This window comes from Cottoperca gobio, chromosome 3, assembly GCF_900634415.1.
Source record: "Cottoperca gobio chromosome 3, fCotGob3.1, whole genome shotgun sequence".
Lineage (NCBI taxonomy): Eukaryota > Metazoa > Chordata > Actinopteri > Perciformes > Bovichtidae > Cottoperca > Cottoperca gobio.
The window spans coordinates 11,856,904-11,873,836 of record NC_041357.1 but is presented as its reverse complement, the minus strand read 5'-3'; the positions used below and the strand labels follow the sequence as shown (position 1 = coordinate 11,873,836).

The 16,933-nt window shown below is 38.5% G+C and overlaps 1 protein-coding gene across 3 annotated transcripts in view; it reads left to right on the top strand.

The window, feature by feature from the left end:
- The first annotated feature begins 1,012 nt into the window (after positions 1-1,012).
- The window catches only part of znf609b (zinc finger protein 609b), a 74,578-nt gene continuing 58,657 nt past the window's right edge, over positions 1,013-16,933 (top strand). For all 3 annotated transcript variants that reach the window (XM_029458523.1, XM_029458530.1, XM_029458514.1), the window contains exon 1: positions 1,013-1,481. The gene's annotated coding sequence lies outside the window, so the exon portion shown is untranslated. The remainder of the gene's footprint in view (positions 1,482-16,933) is intronic.

Sequence of the window (16,933 nt, the reverse complement as noted above, 5' to 3'; positions counted from 1 at the left end):
ACAACGACTTAAAGCCTTCATGGTGTTTGAAGCTGGTAAACATGAAAGGTTATCTGTGGAGCTGTGAGAGTTGGAATCCTAACATATATGAAAGGGTCTTATTGTGAGGAAGCTTTTCATTTTCCGGCTCACTGTTCTCAGAGATATCCCCTCTTCGTTTGTTTGTTAATAGATTCAGTTCAGTGAAACACTCGCAAAGGTATAACTAGTCCGATTTGCCCTGAAGCGTGAAGATCAAGTTAACCTCAGCATTGTTTGCTTTTTGTGTAATCAGAGTATTAAAAGTGTTGACATTCAACAAGATGCACATTTAATGCTTTTGGGAGAAAGTAAACCAGCCAGTATTTACAGATGATATCAAGGACCTTACCTAGAATGTTTCCTTTAGCGTGTTCATCATGATTACATTCACTCTATAATTTGATCAATTATATTAATGGCTACTAATGTGAACAACGTTTTGAGTTGCCAGGTTGTGACAAATCCCTTTGGCTGATGTCTATCCACTTCTTTTATCTTTTTAGATAAGATCTTCAGTACATCACCTTCTGGAAAAGGAGTTTAACAGTTCATTTAAAAAATAAAAAGGGAAAAAACATGACTTATTCATGTTTATATCTGCATAACATATGGTTTATTACAAAGGGAGAAACCTATGAGTATTTATTCACGGATTGGCAACATTAATAACTCCATTATTACCAAATAAGCACCAACCAAAATGGTTTATCACAAAGTAATACAGTACATTTTTATGATAATACTAGGTCTATTTCTTAAGTAACATTTTGAATTCAGGACTTTGACTTGTAACAGAGTATTTTTCGGCGATGGTATTTCTCCTTTTACATAAGTAAAGGATCTGAGTACCACCACTGCAGTTGGACTAGCTGTTGGATATTCCTGTCTGAAACAAACAAATTAAAATTAAATCTTTTCCGTGTGGGTAATCCAGTTCCATGTCTTTAACCCGGTGCTCTGTGCAGTGTGATGACAGTCCAGTCCGGCTGGAGCTCCTTCTCCTGGATTTCCTCCCCGCTCCCGCTGCTGCTGGTTGGTTACATTGTATCAGTTCCCACACGAAGAAACACCACGGCACTCATCCAGAAACGGTGAATACGGAGGAATTAACCTGGATGGGAAAGCTATTCGCTGTGGGATTAATTGCCTGAAGGTCGCTGGAGACGAGTGGACTTGTGTCGGGCTTGAGGCGGCACCGATAAAAATGCCCTCCGGACTCGGGTTGTTTTCGATGAGGACGGTATCTCGAAGTGTGATGGCAGAAGTCCAGTGAATCGCTGGCCTCCCCTCCTCTCTTGTGTTGGATGTCTTGGGGAGTGCGCTGCCACTGGTTTCTGGTGCTCAAGATTTTTATTTATTTAGAGGCTTTATTATAATTCACACTCTGATTTGTTCCTTTTATGGAGTGCATACCACCATGGACAGACCAGGGTTTGGAATAGGAGTGGCTAGCTAAGTCGGTAAGTTACTACATTTGTCTCTTTTTCTGCCTTACTCTCATTGTTGATAGTGCTACGACTCGTTAGCCACTTAACGTTAGCCTTGCTTGCAAAGCAAGCTGGCTAGCCTTACACCATATAGCCAACACAGCATGCAGCAGCAGGCAAGCTAGCCAAGCCTGACTGCACTCTGAGCTCATTGTTTCACTCTGCCAGCTAGCGTATTAGTCAGACTAGCTCATTACAGCAAGCTAAGTTAGCTCTGTTAGCTTCTTGAAGTTCAACTTACGTGTAAACATGTAGTTAAGTAACGTTAAAGCGCCTGAATACAATAGCTAACTAATACTATTTAACTTACACGGGTACCTTAACAGTTAGTAACGGTCAGCTCGAGGAGAGTAACGTTTATTAATCATTAAAAAAAGAACACTTGCCTGCCTGCATTTATACATATACATTTAAAAAAAAAAGTTAAATGTTAGGCAACAAAATGTTTTGAGGAAACCCTTAGTTGTACAGAGTTACAGCTGCAGATTCCAACAGTGTAGTGTCTACAGTGTTTCCCAAGCTATGCACCGAGGACCCCAGGGTATCCGTTAAAGGGGGGTTGATCTCAAGATAAACAGAAAATGAAACGTTTTTCACTCTTGAGGTTTCAACACAGTGTGAGAATATATGTGAGGCTGACTATTTGAACCCTTCACTCCAGCTGCTGGTGTCACTGTAAAAACGGTTTGTTACACTTCTGAAACACGTTTTTATCCAGAACAAGGTCTTTACAGAGGGGACAAGATCTCATTAAAATGGTGGATTGTGGTCTCATACATTTGTACCCTTCTTTCCAGATTACTCCAATTCATTTTGTTGGCTCATGTTGTTTGGGCTGTCCCATCTCCCTAAAGTGAGTCATTCAATTAGAGGACTATTTTTTTTTTACAAGACCATTAAGGGCTAACCCTGTGGCCTGTGCTACTCCAAAGACTGACTGTACCACATACACTAATGGCCAAGTAGTCTGCATCCAAATACTCTGATAAAATAGGTCCAATTTCATAATTTCTCTCCATGGTTAAGTACAAAACATGAAGGTTTCTTTAAAACTGTTTCTAACTATCCAACCTCGACATGTTGCCTTTTTAAATGGAGCAGTATTCCTCTAAAGTTGAATTAGCCATATTTGCATTGGCAAAATGACTGGTTTGTGGTGACAAGAAATGTGATTAAATTGGTTTTAATTGCAAGATAAAGTTGTTCCCAATGCACCACTGCCAACATTTGATCAAATATGATTGGTTGTTCACGCAGATGTTTTTCTGTATAGGTCAACTGTTTAGTGCTTACAATGCAACTCTTAAGCCGCGTTTCCACGGCATGGTAAGACTTTACTTTACGGATAGTACCTCCTCAGTGTAGGCGGGGCGTTAGCTGTTTGGCGTAGCAATATTGCTTGAAACGTCCGTGTAAATGGCAGAATCGCTGATCCCTTTCTTCGGCAACCAAACAGAGGTACGTCTGCACTTCGTCAAATGTAAGGCGAGGTGTACGCCGTTTGTTTCAAATTCGGGTTAAGCTAGTGGCGATAGTGTTCTCTCTGACCCACCAGTGGTCTGCAGTGTTTTTACGTCACAATTTAGTATCTCCTAAGCTTGCTTGGAACCTCGGCTAAGGTGGTGCTAAAAGAAATACCAGATATAAAGTACTATCCCCAGTGGAAAAAAACAAAAAAGAGCAAGTCGAGTCAAGTAGAGCTGTACCATAAAGTGGAAATGCGCCATAAAATGATAATAGAGCTGATCTACCTTAAATGTCAGCCCACCTTATGAGAGCCTTGGCTGTTGTTGCTTACTTTGGGGCTAACCTCCTTTTTAATAAAAGAAGAATGGTCCAAGGCACTCCTCTGGCAAATAGTAAAAAAAACCTATTTAAATGAGTGGCTAGCATGACACGGGAGCCTGGCTTTCGTCTTGTTAAGTTGTAGCATTTATTCATGGACAAATAAACTGTAGATACACTGTGCTGCTACACACAGCTATAAAGTTACTGCTACTCACCGTCACAAATGCTCTCTATCGACCGCACACTTGGCAATGTTACCCCACTAGCACTTATGGCGCTATGCACTGCTTGCTAACGGCGCTAGCTACATCGTTTGTAACTATGTTTTCACTTTACTGTACTTTATGGATGATATTGGATCATTGAATCGCTATATCAGTCCAGAAAGTAGTCTCACTTCTGCTCTTAAACCGAACTAAGCTTACAAAATGACACAATGATGAAGTGCCCTTGTTCAGGGAAAGATTAATGTGAATTACAATATGTCGTTATTGTTTTATTTAACCCCAAAATATCAATGTTGGTAGCGGCCTGAACAATCCGGTATTTTTAGGGTGTAGCCTACTATCCTCCAAAGGATTGGCTAATTTTGTGAACAAATTAGATTGAGAGCTGATATAAGATGTGTTTTATGTAATGGATGGTTTGTTTGTTCATTTAAATTGGATGCTGAAATGCTTAATACATCGACTAGTAATGCTATTTGTTCAGATAAATACACCAGTCATCAAAGAGAGAGAAAGGAAACTTTGAATATTTGGCAGCTTAATATTTTACTTGTTCCTAAAGAGTCTTAAACATTTCTGGCTTATGCTGCAGTTCATTTTAATTATCAGTTTGGCTGCTCCTTTGACTGGGTTTGACAATAACTCTGAGCTGTTGACACTGATAAAGGAAAACCTTGACATAAATGCAAGATATTAATCCTTCTACACACAACTGTAGTAATCCACTTAGTTCCAGTGTGCCATGCAATAAAAATGGCTTATTTACACCATGCATTTATTCTGTATTTTGGAAGGTCTTAGTTTACCATCCAGTTAGCTAGCAGCAGACACACTTTGTCACAGAGGTCAGTAAGCAACAGCAGTTGGTTTGCTTGAAGTGTAGCCTTGGTATGCTGAAGCAGCCATTATAGCCAGTCTTGGTAGTCGACAATAATTTCAGGTGTCATACAGGCAGTAATGTAAACACGGCAGACGAAAGGATCACACACACACAGCACCTCAAAAACACCAAATTAATTGTGGGTCTCTCATCAATAAAGTGTTTCAGTGGATTTTACTCAGCAAGCCACAAAAGGCTATTCTGATCCAGGGGGCAGTGAGAAGATCAAAATGACTAGAGCTACTGTAATTTGTTAGCTGTGCCTATAAATGATTCAAGCCTTTCACTTAGCCTGTATGAGTGTTTGGTCAGTATTGATTTATAACTGACTCTTTTTGTATTGATTTTCTACATTTTAAGGGTGTTTTACGTAGAGACCTATTATTACATATTCTTCACATGTACTCGTCATAATGAAATCAATACAAGAGATAGTAATATAACACTGTCAAGTCCAGAGGATTTTACGTTGCCATGGATCTTTTTTCTCCCAGAATTGAAATTATGTAGCTGGCAAAACAAAACAAAATTGGCGCACTGGTGTTCTTGTTAATAATTGTAGTACTTCTTCATAGCAAACCTGTTCATTTGTTATTTTCTTACATAGAAACTTCAGTACCTGCTTACTGCTTCCTTTCCAGCTGAGTACCCTTTTTTTAGTAGTCATTTGTTCTAATTATTGTAAGGGTGTTAGGAGCCTTGTTGTAGCACGCCAGACACATTTTATACAATCTGACAGAGCCATCAATTGCAAAGTGCAAGGGAAATTTAAGACTCTATGCTCCAACAACACAACATTTTATAGTTGTTCGAGATGTATAAATGTACCCAGCGCATGGATGAGAGTCTGATGTGAACATGAGAGCAATCACTTGACCAATCACTTGAGGAAACAACAATTTCCTCATTCACCAGATTTTTGTGATAAGTGAGCTGCTGGGATGTGTCCTTTTTTTAATGGGGGAGCATGGAAATAGCTGATGGTGAAACTGATGACACTCTGGCTTTCACTCAAATGTGTTTGTTGACTAGAAGGAAATATTGTCTCAAGGATCTGCAAAAAAACCAAACAGTGAAAGTTCTCTTTCCAAAATCTGTTTAACATCAGGCTGGATATCAAAGAAAGTGTGGAAGAAGAGCATTTAGCTATGTTTGTTTAGAGGTCCAGGGCATCAGATTAGGCCAGAACAAGGGGATTATGTTAGCTTTGTAAGGCTCCCGTCATCTCATGACCTCACACCAGTTGATGGCAAAGTAAGAAAGGATTTAGCCCATATCCTTGAAGGTAGTTGGTAATTTGAACACTTTCAAGGACCTTTTTTAAAAGCATCTGAATGAAGCCATTTACTTTGAGTGAATGTATGCCCACATATGCACTTACCTTGGTTTTTACTTATAAGGCATGCTAAATGAGAAGTGTATGCACGCCTTAATTCCTTTAGTGCGGTGAGTCCATATTAAGCCTCATAATGTAGTTAGTGTCATTAGACCGGTTGAGATGAGATGGAGCACCTTGTGTAGTTAAAAAAATTATACAGCATTTCCTCAAGGTTGAGATTTATTTGAAATGGTTCTCCTTAAGTAATGGTGGTTCGGCTTGTTTAAGCGCTGGTTGGAAGCTCCAACATCCAACACTTGAGTCAGAAAAACATCATTACATACATGACCTGGCTTCCAGATGGTAGTAATTAATTCTAAATTCAAATCAATGCATTTGCACATGTGCAATGTAAATTATATAGCAGACTTTTTACAGCATTTAACATCAAGACCTTTTAAAAAGAAGAATTAATGCAGAAAACATTTTTTTTGGGTAGTCTGATTTTAGCCCTTTAGATATGGGACAATACACAGCTGCAACGAGAAGTCAATTAGTCGATAAACAAGGTTATTCAAAACTATTTTGATAGTAAAAAATCATCACCTTTTTAAACTATGTTATATAGGCCAAATAAATAATCAAGGAAATAACCGGCAGACAATTGACAATAGTCCTTAAGAATCCGGTGATATATAGTATTAGGGTAGTTAGGGGGAGATATATATATATATATATATATATATATATATATATATATATATATATATATATATATATATATATATATATATATATATATATATAGATAGATAGATATAGTTTTTTTTCTACAGCTGCCTATTGCACACTTGTCCAAAAGTAGTCTTACAATAAAATTTGTTGGGCAGTGTAGATACAGGCTTTAAGAGTTGAATAGGTCTGCACTAGAAAGAAAGTGTGTGGGTGTGGAAGGTTTGAATAGCGTTTGCATCGTCTCTTCTTTTCCCACAGGAACAAAATGCTGAGGTTCAAATGCAGCTTTCAGCCAACAGCAGCGCTTAAGAGACACCTGAGAAATATTTAAATGTTGGAATGAAAACAACAGCTCACTTCACTCGTAGACCTGCACCGTCTCTGTAAACATCATTAATTAAAACGGTTTGTTCCTGTTTTATTTGCTGTTTTTTAAACGCCAAAGCATAGTGAGGTGTTTTTTTCTTTCTGACAGCATGTGGTTTACTTGAAATGCAATGAGTTAGAGTAAACAAAGGATCTGGAATGGATCTGCATTCCTCCAAACTTGCAATACAAGGTGCTTAACGATACAATAAAAATACAACGATACAATGTACTGTTGTGTTATGTGAGAACTTCACCTCCTTTATTTCCTGAGGCTACCATTTGTAAAGTCGACTAGATGTGACATTTGTCATTTGAACTGTAAAGCCGTATCATGGGTCACAGAATATGCAACTCTGCTTTAGGTTTTATAGCATTGAGTGGATTTCTCACTCGCAAATTGCCAATTACAGCAGAAAAGAGCACACTCTGAATGCTTGTTGCACAGTTGCTGCTTTGCCAGAGACTGGTGATCCATCTTTTCCTGGGATGCGAGCCCAGGTTACACTCAACTCTCCCCCACACGAGCTATAAAGATATTGTCAGCTTTTGTGGCGCAGCAGCAGTCTTGAGTGCTGCAAAAATGCTGTCTCATTTGCCGTCACTTTGAAGTATCGTCCTCTGTGTTCTTCGAAAGGAAAGCAACAGAAAATTGTGAGTCAATTCAAGCTGATCTTGATCGCTTAAAAATCTTTTTCGCGTTGTTGCTGTAATAACAAAGCCCCGTCAGATTGCATCCACTCATAAGAAACATGACCTCGTTAATTACTCTCGCTTCACTTGTTCCTGACACTGGTGATCTTTTCAGTGCAAGTTACACATGGCAATTTTCTATTCAGCAAATGTCCAGAAGATGATATGTCATTGTTGTGATATTTTCGAGCTGTTCTACATTTGAAAACATAACTTGTTGACAAAAAGAACGCCCAGATGCTGTAAGCTTGCTTTTAGCAGTCTTTTATAAAGATGCATTTTTGAGATCTTTATCGTAAAGCAAGAAAGGGCTGTGAAGATATGATTTATGGGAATTCCTCAGCGCAAGAGCAATACTTGCACGTGGTGGCAGTGGGCTGTTCTGAGACACTGTTGCCATTGCCCTAATCATACTGCAGAACCTACTGTCAACTGTTAGGGCTGCATAGTTTTAGCGAAAATTACAATCCCGATTTATTTTTGATCAATATTGAGATCGTGATTATTTTTCACCATTCTTCATTGATTTTAGGGACAAATTCACATTTAAATAAACAATGCACTGCTTTCACTTCGCTAAATTCCTGCTAATGTACAAATCTTTGCATCAAATTTAAAATAAGGTTCTTCTTAACCTGAATTCAGTAAATCTTTGTTTTGCCCATTGGCTCTCTGTTGTATATTACTCTTCTGCTCTGACTGCAGCCGCAACATTCAGGAACGTTTACTATGACGGGAGCACACATTTTAAACATCGATATCGCAGTCAATCATGTTCATCTAATTGTGGGAAGCCGAAATTGTGATGATCAAGTGGAACTCCAATACAAATGTCAATACTTTATTTCCACAACTGTGTCATTACCAACATAGTTCTACTATCCTGTTTCACCTCATCGCCTGAGAGCATATGGTAACAGAAATGTTATATCCATTTTAGTTTAAAACATTCCCATCAAAGCAGCCTCAGTTTATAGACCACTGAAGTCTTGTAATTTCAGGCTCACAGTGATCATGTCCAGTTCCTTTTACTGAGCATGGATAAGAAATCAACTGGGATTACAGGCTTTAGTGGTTTGATTCTCCAGAACACATACATTCCATGGGGATAGTTTATTAGACAATATGTTTTCAGTTGTTCAATAGTGGAAACAATTGGAAACTACTGGATGTTTTTTTTTTTCAAAACTGGTCCACATATGTGTTATCAGTTACAAGAAATCCCTGTTAAATCTACCAATTTGTCAGTTTTTGTGTGCAGTCATAGTCGGGCCCTCAAGGTTTGACTTAATGGTTGGCCAGTTGCCCTCGGCAACCCCATTTGGACCAGTGTCAACCGTTTTGTGTAGTGTTGTTGCTGTTTCTGGTAACCAACACACTGATTCCTTGTCCTGGGCATGGAATCGAGTACCTAGGCAATGTTACATATGTTAAATATAAAGTCAAACATCATCGACAAACCCAGAAGACATTTTCTGATCCTAAGAGAGTTAAACCCAAACAAAAGAGAAGTTGAAACTAGAGCTGTAACAATTTGTCAATCTAATTAGACACAAGTTACAAACTACAGATCTGACCAGGCTGCAGGAAGTCATCATTATCTGTCCCTGTTCATTTTACAAATAATCTGACAAGGTGACTGAACCAGATTCCCTTATTTGGATAGAAAATGTATGTCAGTCTCTGAAGGAAAATCAATCAAACAAGCAAATATAGCAACATTTGCAATAATCGGACTCTTTTTACTAACCCATTATAGAAAGAAAAAACAGTAATGGCACTGAACAGAGCACACTGTCTATCTGCAGGCAGTGCACATTGTTTTCTTCTGGCTTCAGTGCCATTGCCGTGATGCTTACTATGCACATGATAAAGAATCGTTTGCAGTGTGGACATTTGTCTAAACCGTCAGAGAAGCAATCTTGTGGCTTTAACATAAGTGGATTGAACTGTCCTGACTGGTTTGAAAAAATATGGGTGGGTAACGTTTCACTCAACAGCTTAAGGCAGATTTATGCCTCTCTGTTGAGATGTTGTGGTATCTATGTGCGGGGCACCGGAGGCTACATGGAGACTACAAGAATTGTAATTGGACAGCTTTGTCTGTTTTGTTCTCCTACATTTTTCCACTGCTGGTAGTATTTGTTGAGGGGAGACGACATGGAGCAGGTTGAAAAAACACTACATAATCCTCCTTTTCAGTAATGTTGGTGTGTATTTTGTGATCTTGCAAAGCCATGTCCACTGAGAGCCTTTTCTAACCACTATCAGCTCTGTCTATACAAAGAGAATAAATAACGGCAAACCCCAATTACTTTGGGTGTATAATAAATGCACAACACGGCCTGATAATGTACAACACATCCATCTAGTGAGGTAGTGGTGCCACGACAATCAACGGGTTAAACCCTAGACTGAACTATAAATCAGTTCCCACGCCGTAGGCATCTACTGCAAGAGCAGTGAAACAACTCGACAGAGAAGCATAAATTCAGGTTTAGTGTTATTAGCAGTAAAGTAAAATATATTGAGATCCTCCAAGCTGTGAATGTATCAGGCTTAATATGAATATGTATTATGGTACTGCAGAAAAAGAGCATGTGTGCCATTGTGAATGTTTGTCTTGGGTTTTTACTTGTACCATACTTTAATCTGCCAAAGAAAATAGATTACATGGTGACGTTAAAGGGAGAATATGATGCCTGACACTCTACCTGTTTGCTTTGCATTTTAATTTGGCAGGCACTATAAAAGAAGATTGACGTTCATGTAATAAAGGAACGCCGACAGGCATATAGGAGAAGTAGATGGAAAACTGAAGGAAGTTGATATTATTTACGATCTGAAGGAAAAGGCAAGAAAATCTGTGCTCTTTCAGGTTGAGTGAGCATTTAAGCTCTGACCTAGCTGACTTGCATTTTTGAAAGGTGGACCCACATGTGATCATGTCATTTCCTTAAATGGATGACCCATGAATGGATCATGGCAGAAAATATGTAAACAAGGTTGTCACACGAATAAATAAAGCAAACGCATTTAAACTAATGTTAGATGGTGTTTTTAATGTTTCAGCATGATTACTTTGTACAAGATGACATAAGGAAAACTGGTCTAATTCTTCCCAAGACTCCTATACTGCTACGTTGCAACATGGAAACTGCAGTGTAGTTCCAGGAGTTTGTGTAAGACCAGTTTGCGCTGTCTAAGAATTGAGAGATAACGTCAGTTGAAAAGTGGGAGTAAACAGTGGCTAAAAGGTTAAGCAAACATCCGGCACCAACAAGCAATTATACAAAATTGAAGTAAGAAAAAAAAATATGAAAACATCGTTGTACATAAGTCTGTTTTTATCTCTTGTCAGTGAAATGTAACATGCCACTCCTCCCCTGCCTTGCATACATTTTCCAGCATTTCAAAAGCAGGCAGGGATTGAGTGCGTACCGAAGTGTCAGCACTCGCTGTTGGATGTTGCTGCCTACTTCTGCAGTTTTAGGAGCTAGATGTCAGTTGCTACATGAAGCTGCATGAGGTGGAAAAAATAAAGCATTTTTAATGTCAGGCTAGTGATACTCCTAGTCAAAAAAACGTGCAATAATTATGATCAATGTATCAGACTTACATTACATTACAGGTCATTTAGCAGACGCTCTTATCCAGAGCGACTTACAGTGAACTAAGTACAGGGACAGTCCCCCTGGAGCAACTCAGGGTTAAGTACCTTGCTCAGTGGCACAATGGTGGCAGCCCTGGCATTGAACTCACAACCATCCGTACTACTAGGCCATTGCCACCAGAAATCTTGAACTGGGTGCTGATGCCGTCAATGTTTAGATATGACACTTGCGTGTACACTTTTATTGTTGTACTGTCATTGTTTATCCGTACTCTGCTGCAAGCCGAATTTCCCTCAGTGGGACAATAAAGAACTGAACTAGACTGGACTGTGCCACTCAGGAACACATCACTGTTGCATTGATTCTGGAAAGCTACCATGTGAGAGTGACAGCGCTATTTGAAGCCCGGCGTGTTGACTCGGGCAGGCAGTTATGTGAGGTTAATGGTTGTCCATGCCCTCTCACTAGTTAGACATTCACATGGCAACACCTTAACTGTCCATGGTACAAACAGTATATTAGTCACTCAGCAGTGGCCAGTTGTCTTCTCATAGTTAGACCAGTAAACTTATACAACAAAAGGCACAATTAGTGCTGTTTGGAAAGAAGAAGCTTCACATTTCAGTTAGTACATTATGTGGTGCTGTTGTTGCTGTATTACAGATTTCTGTAGATCAGTCAGAAGGATAGTAGAAGAGTCAGTATCTTGCAAATTAAACTAATAACTTAGTTTAACAGTTTGAAATGTCCAGAGAAGTTACATGTAGATACCTAATAACAAGCCTTGTGTGCAGATGGTTACTTAAGTTTTTAGTAAAAAATTTCTGGAATCCTGCCTGGAATTCATATAATAAACAATACTCAAAAGACTGAAGCGAAGAAATAGTGTCTTTATCTTATTCTCTCACACACACACACACACACACACACACACACACACACACACACACACACACACCAGTGTTAGACAAGGGACTTTATGCTCTCTAGCCTCAGGCTTCGTCCTTTCACAATTCTTCCTTCTCTCAGTCAGTATTCAAGTCGAAAAACAAGCTTTCTTTACCCAACACATTTATTTAACTCCTGTTCTGTTTACATTCTGGATTGAGGAGAAACACCTCAATATAACATTGATTGAAGGATGGGGAAAATATTCCACATGGTCACTCAATAATATAACAATTCCCAGTTGGTAAATTTTTTAGTGTCTGTAACCAGTAGTTCTATGCCCTCCCTATTTAGATGTATCGACAATGAAATAGGGACCAAATAAAATGTGTTTATTTTAAGATTGCTCTCTTGATAGCACACTGTCTTTTCTGTGCACAGTCTTTCACTCGCTATAAAACAAAGTTTCTTCCCCTAGTTTCAACCATGAAGTAAATGGGGAAAATGCTTGATATAGAGTTGGATGAAGGGAGAACGAGAGGGAGAAACATGATGCCCTAACCAAACGAGATATGATTTCTGAACTAATGTGCACTTACAAATTACATTTTGTAATATGCTAACCATTATCTGCAATGCTGTTATAGCGTCAAATGTAGCGTGAAAATTATGTTCAGTAAATGGGACATGGCTTGAAGCTGGCCTGTTGATTTTCTCCTTGTTCCATGTAGACCTGGTTTTATTATCTCAGGAAGACATAAAATCCATCGTCCTACTGTCCATCTTAAAATCGAGTGTTGTCTTTATTTTTCAAATGTGCTGCTTCTCATTTTATTGGCATCTTTCTTTGTCTATCCAGCTCCCCTCTGTGGTTTGGAATTTTAAGTAAATATTAGCATGTAAATGTCTTTTGATAATGTCAAAAATTGACCCTTTAACAAGGTGTTGCGTTGGCAAAACCTGGCATATGGTGACTTTCTGCTGAATCAAAAGAGTGAAAAGGGAAACATGCATCGTTGGTTAATCTTAGATGTGTCTTCTCATTAGTTAATAATCTTGATTTGAAGCCTGACTTCAGTCAAACTAACTGGAGGCAGCCAGGCGCGACCGTCACGCTGATTATCCTCTAATGAGAAAGAGCTTGAGCCCACCGAGCTGGCTGACCACCCCAACCCCCAACATCACTGCTGATTCTTCAGTCTGATAGAATCAAATGTCCTTAACACTGAAAGACGACATAAAGTCTGGGTTGTTTGTTTGAAATGGTCCGGTGACTTTGAGACCATCCCAGGGAAAAAAAACAATGAGGTGAAGAGGAAATGCCCATTAAACAAAGATTATCATATCCTATCATCTTAGAAAATACTAGTGAAAATGAGAGAGCATAGGCAGAGTGTCTGTTGGCTTACAAGAAAATGTCATTACCTTATATGGCCTAGGCATATTGTTAAATATTATTGTATTCAATCAAGTGCTTTTGGGGATTTTTATCATTTGGACCAACAGCCCTGTTGAGAAAATCGCCATCCCGACCTACCGCGTTAACATGGAATTGTCATGGCCACCTTTGGTTCCCCCTCAGTTTAAAACTGTTAGCATTGTTTGCACTGTTAGCTGCTAGCCAACTATCGCCATGTTGAGAGCGGTGTGAAGGCACACTATGCTCTGTTTTGAGAACCTTTTTAAGTAAATTTGTAATGAATTCCTTTTGTATATAAATGCTGTGAACAGAAAAACTGGAAATTAATTGGACGGTAAGTAGGGTTGATCCATTAATGCATGCTGTTCAGTTAATGAATAATGAGAAAAATCAAAGTAACAATAACCTTTTGTGTACGGTATTTACATTACAGTCACAGCATCAGTCACTCAGGAAGTTGCTGAGTTTGTTTAATACTGATTTTGTCGCGACCCGACCCTGGATAAGCGGTAGACGATGGATGGATGATTTTGTTTTGGTTTTGTTTGCTTACACTTTTACTTCATGTCATGCTGCAGCCAGATCTTTTTAGGTCTTTTGTGACAAGATGTCAGAATTTTGCCAGTTGGCCAAAATCTATGGACCTCTGGTCGTCATGTACACTATTTTGAAGGCAAAGTTAGATCGATACTGAGTTCAAAACACCTTTGCAGCAATGCCTAATGGGAAGATATCTTGAGGTTTTATTTATACCAACTCAGAATATCTGGCTGTGGAGGGGATGTAGTTGTCAACACAAAGCACTTCAAGAGTTCCCTCGTCTCCATTGGTACTTTTCCTGCTTCTGGATAATTCAGTTTCTTGGTTGATGTCGAAGCTCTTTGCATTATTCTAGAGCCAAAGTACAATTTTAAACGTTAAACCCTTTTCATCCAAGTTAAGATGCTATGTCCAAATTGATAAAACTACTAGTTGGTAATATCAGCATATCTGATTCTGAAACCCATTCTATTTATTGCCCTTGTCTTTTTCTTTTGTGTTTTCTTTTGGTCTTTTCTGTCATGGTTTTGATCATGTTCAAAAAATACATTATTTTTCACATGTCTGTTTACTTGTATTTACCCTCTGCCTGGAATACTCCACTTTAGCGCCTGTCTCTTTAAGACCCCAAAAATGGCAACGGTTGGAGGAGATTCCTCTGATGGATGGTGGTATATTCTATTGAGCCTATTGACCCTGACATAGGAAGGGGAGCCAAATCTGAATGGCTTGTTGAATCCCATGTTCTCCGACCGAGGCAGCCAACAAATAAACCGGGTTGTTTTTTGTTTTGTGGGTTGATAGACACTCCAGATGCCCAAATGTATGTGCACAAGCTCTGAAACAGTGGATTTTTCATAATATGTCCCCTTTTAATGAAAGTCCATCTCTACTCTTGGCACAGTCTTCACATCGAGCTGAGCATTTTCTGTCAATATAGATACCTCTATCATGTATAATATCTGACATTATAGAAGCTAAATATATTGTTACGTTTTTACGCAGATGACACCAGCTCCTACGTCCCAAAACCGTCTGCTAGAAAACCAAAGAGTGACTAATTCAACCATGCCAATGTAAAAAAATCTCACATATAACAAATACGTATTATTAAAATCATCAAAAAAAACCTTGACCTTGTGTCTGTAGTCTGAGTAGTTTACTATAATGTTCACAAGTTCAGGACATTAACAGATGTAATACCAAAACCACCAAATGAATATGAATAATGAACACAAAATATACCAATACAATTTTGTTTGCAGGTATAGCCTAATAATTCCACCCTGAACATTGCAAGCAAATATAGCATTGCAGAAACCAATAACCATAGATTGCCTAATAGTTTTCAAAGCATATTTGCACTGCTATTGTGCAGATGGTCACCTCATTGTCATGCATTTAACAATTGATGCAAATATATACTGAACTGAGGTTAGATGGCATCAAAAGAAAAACTAGATAAACAATTTAAAAGCCTCTCACCACACTCCACCATATAGACGGATAGAATAATGATGTATTAATCAAAAGTCATTACATATTTCAACTTAAAGTCTTTCCTCTGAGACATTTAGCATTCGCTCAGTGTGCCTACTTTACAATTGATCGCAAACATGAACGCCACAGTAGATGCTGCTGTTACTATATCGACTCGCATCGAGACAGTGTCTCAATTATAGAATGAAGTGAGCAGAGATAATGAGAAGTGTTTTAATAATCTTAGTGACTGGCTTCAGAAATCATGGCAGAGTTCAATGGCTGGGCATGTTAATGGAGCTTCTCTTGTTTCTGCCAGAGTTCTCTTTGAGCACAGGAAAAAAAAATCAATCTGGCACCGTGTGTGTGTGTGTGTGTGTGTGTGTGTGTGTGTGTGTGTGTGTGTGTGTGTGTGTGTGTGTGTGTGTGTGTGTGTGTGTGTGTGTGTGTGTGTGTGTGTGTGTGTGTGTGTGTGTGTGTGTGTGTGTGTGTGTGTGTGTGTGTGTGTGTGTGTGTTGAATATTTATTTGTAATCATGGGTGCGTCGAATTCCCTATTTGGACTGGTCATGATTATTTAGGCTTGACAAAATTATGATGGTCTTGGAAGTGTAATTTATTTGTCATATTGGGGAATGTGGTTTAGGTTGTGCTGGAAATGAAGTTATTTCTAATAATATTTCACAGAGAACAAGCAGTCGTGTGCCTGTACTTCATAGCATGCATTAATGAGGATCGGGTAATTTACTGAAGCAAGCATTTCCACTATCAAATGGCAGTAAATGCACTTAATTAACCAAATTAATCTGACCAACCAAAATTAATCTGAACCAAATGTTTGTTTACTTCTTATAATTCAACTCAATATGATTGCAGTTCACACAGGGCTGACTTCATCTGTCAGATACTTAAACCTTCAGAGCAAGTCTTTATTCTATTGATATCACTATCAAAGTGAGCATTAGGTTTCTAGCTAGAAACATTGCCGAGATTCAAGATTAACCTCGATTTGAAGGAAACTTCACTCAATAAAATATGTAGTTAATCATTAGTTAGGCAACTAATCTGTGATTGCCACATAACATTCTCATATTTTAAACTGGCATCTTTTCTAGGGCTGAGTAATCATCTAAAAAACATATTTCGTTAAGTATACAACATAATTTCAGTGCAAGTAGCTCTTCATTTATGTGTATGACCTTCAGTTAGCAGTTATCGCCATTTCCCTACTATATGACATTTCACTTCACACATTTTCCTCATTTAATGCACTTATCTCTCTGCATAAAAAAAAAAATGCTCTAATAAAATTTGTTTTTAATTTGTCTCTCAAACTCTGTGCCAGATGTAATGCTTCCAGTGCTTTCAGCCTGTTTTACAAATAAGTCATTTTATTATTATTATTATTATTATTATTATTATTATTATTATTTAGGATTGAGCCAAAGCACATAATTATTAAATAAAGTTAGGGTGTG